The sequence below is a fragment of the Gavialis gangeticus genome, unplaced genomic scaffold (genome assembly GCF_001723915.1).
Source record: "Gavialis gangeticus isolate Ggan-Ray unplaced genomic scaffold, GavGan_comp1, whole genome shotgun sequence".
Classification (NCBI taxonomy): domain Eukaryota; kingdom Metazoa; phylum Chordata; order Crocodylia; family Gavialidae; genus Gavialis; species Gavialis gangeticus.
Genome location: NW_017729006.1, coordinates 11,704,476 through 11,707,612, shown reverse-complemented (window position 1 = coordinate 11,707,612; position 3,137 = coordinate 11,704,476). Strand labels below are relative to the sequence as shown.

At 48.4% G+C, this 3,137-nt stretch overlaps 1 long non-coding RNA gene across 1 annotated transcript in view; it reads left to right on the top strand.

Annotated features, from left to right (window-relative positions):
• Positions 1-257: 257 nt before the first annotated feature.
• Positions 258-3,137, top strand: part of LOC109291721 — a 25,645-nt gene continuing 22,765 nt past the window's right edge. The window contains exon 1 of the long non-coding RNA XR_002095933.1: positions 258-379. This is a non-coding gene — a long non-coding RNA (uncharacterized LOC109291721). The remainder of the gene's footprint in view (positions 380-3,137) is intronic.

Below are 3,137 nucleotides of genomic sequence, written 5' to 3'. Positions count from 1 at the left end.
GGGCGGGGGGGATGAGACTGCAGAAGCCGGCGCCGGCGGAGGCGGCCGGGCGCGGCATCACGTGGCGCCGCCGCAGCTTTCTGCTCCGGAGCGCGCGGGGTTCCGCGGCCGAGCGCTGAGGGAAGGGGCGTTCTGTGCCCTCCCCCCGGCTGCAACCACCCGGCGCTGCGGTGCGGGGGGCTGCGCCGTCACCTGACCGCCGGGCGCACCGCCCCCCCCGCCCCCATAAGTAAGGGGGGGAATGGTAGTGCCTGGTATATGACACCGCAGCCCCCTCCCCTGCTGCCTCGTGCGAGCTCCGCGCTGCTGCAGCGGCGCAGGAGGAGAAGGAGGTGGTGGCTGGGGCCGCTGCCGGGTGCTCAGCGGCTTCTTCCTACAGGTGAGCGAGTGAGTCCGTCCCTGGGAGAGCGCTGCGGAGCCCCCGCGAGACAGGCGCCCGGGCGGCGCGGGGGCCTCTGTCCCTGGTGGAGGTGGCTGGAGGGAGGGAGCTCGCTCGCAAGGCACTCGAGCAGCACCGGGCATCTGACACACGGACACCATGGGGGGAGGCGGAGAAAAGACCCCTCTGGCTCCATCCTCCTCCGGGCATCTCCCCTGGAAGGAGGCATTGAAGTATGTGAAGGGCAGGAAGGGATTTTTAAGGGGTGTGGGGGTTGCACTTCCTATGCCTGTTCCAGCCTAGGCAGGGATTAACGTGTCGGTATCAAACTAAACCCTCCAGCTGGCCCAACCTGGCAGCGACATCTTCCTTGCCCGCATCGCATCTTCTTCTCGCCTGCTCAGCGGCTTTTCCTTTTCCTTTCGGTGCATGGTTAGCTGTCATCTGCCTCCCGCGGCCAGGGAATGGAGCCCCCCCGCGTTTGGTTTTAGAGGTGCCTGGAAGCAATGGAGGAAGCAAGTCTAGGTAATAAGGAGCCCTGGTGCCGGTCAATGTGAAGTGTCATGTGCCACAGAAGGGCACAGCGAGTTGCTAAAATGCAGTCTGCAGTGAATGAAGGCATAGGAGGTCTCCATAGAGGAAGAAGTGAGACATAATTGGACTGAATTGTGAGCAGAGGCTGCTAACTCCACCTGCTCTAAGATCCTGGCACTTAATATAGCATGCTTTAGGCAGTTTGTGTGAAATGACTTGCATAGCTAGTCCAGCTACTAACTCCACCTGCTCTAAGATCATGGCATTGAATATCAGCATGCTTTAGGCAGGTTGTCTGAAATGTCTTGTATAGCCAGGCATAGACTGACTTCCTTATTTTGCAGCAAGCGCGATTGACATACACAGAAACAGCAATTAGTAAAAATGGGTGTGTCAGCCCTAGACTTCTGTCAAGATTTTTTTCTGGTATAGCAGCGCTGTCTGGACTGAACGCTGGCTGACTCTGAAATGAAGATGGGCGTAGCCAGGGCAGTTGACTTCTGCAGAGGTCCTGATACCTGTGAGAGAGAGGCATTATGATTTCTCAGAACAAATTAACCATATAGAAGAATCTGTCCCTATAGCTAGGCACTTAGGTTGCTTCTGAATAATTTCATTTGATCTGTTATCAAGAAAATGGCATTGTGACCCCACATGAGAAATAGTGGCAGGCAGTTAAAGCTAAGCAAAGACAATGGGGTAGAAAATGGGACAACAAATGCTTCGTGAGTTAATTTCCCTGGAAACAGAAGTGTCTTAAAATCTGAGGAAACAGGACAGTTTAACTTCTGCAGTCACAACCATAAATCTTGCAAATCTGTGGAAAAGCAAAACAACGGAGAAATTTAAATGCGTCCAGTGATGCGGTGCAAAAGAGCTTACAGGTTTTTATGTCGGGGTTACTTAATAATGACTAGCATCCTCAGAAAGTAACATTTAACAATGGGGCACTGAATTGGATGCTGGCTATTAAAGAAATAAGATTAGATAGGCTTTTGCATATATTACTTTTAAACTAATGATTTTAGTCTCATTCACATTTTTTTGAGACTAAAACGTGTCAGTAATCTAGAGTTTTCAGTCACTGAGGAACAAGAAGAGCAATGCAGCTCTATAAATGCATTAGTGAAAAAGTAGGAACTGCGACACTTCCAGTGTTAACTTCAAAACTGTAAAAATGCTTCTGAAATCCAGTTGTGGGGAGTGGCAGCACTTATGGTGCAGCAGGTGACCTGTACTAGCTTATATATATAATCTTGAGATACACAAATGCCTAATGAGGTGGCTCAAACCATCACTCATTTATAGTGCCTTCTGATCAAAATTTGGAATATGTCACCATTCAAATGAGTGTGATGGTTTGAGCCTGCTCCTCATTAGGCATTTGTGTCTCTCAAGATAATAAATGTATAAAAAGATAATATATGTATAAAAATCACAAGGCTCTGCATGCGAGACTCCAAAAGGCAAGGAATGCTGGGCGTGTACGAGATTGAGGCACATTAGCAGAGGTGGGTGGGGGAGAGAGAAGGCCTGCCTTTTTACCTGCATTATGGCTGTCTTTAGAAAGAGCCCTCAATCTTTGCCATTTGCAGAAAGTGTACAGTCTTCAACTGGAACCATCGAAAGACAAAAGGCCCGTCTTGATTGTTGTCATTAATTTAAAGTCACATTTGTATAAAAGGACTCTTCAAAATTCTTCCTTTTAACATCGTTACGTGAAGTAGAGGTTTCCTGTGCATATAAGCGCAGTCATCAGTGGATGCCTATTGTTTTACCTAGCAGTCTCTACCCAACGACAACAACAATAATATGCAGTGGGCGCTCTGTCCTGTCCTTGTGTAGGGCACTGCCTTAAAATATACCTGGCAAAATGTGGAGAGATAGTCAAAAAATAAGTGGAGACTGTAATCTTAGTATTACAGAAAATCTTCTAAGGGCAGTTATGTGGCCATCTAATTCCAGCAGCTTTTCTTTAAATATTAAACAAAGCCACACCTCAAAAAAAGTGTGTGCAATCAAAAATGTGGAAAGCTGCTATATACATATACTCCCTGTCGGTGTCTTTGGAAGAAAAGTATCTACCTTTGGAAATTTGGTATTTTTATGCTCTGGGGTCTGGTAATTTGCACAGTAATTGCTGTGTGAGAATGTTCCAGAATAGCAGCTCCTCGGGTTCTCTCCTTAAATGTGTGTGTCAGACCATTCCACAACGCCCACTTAC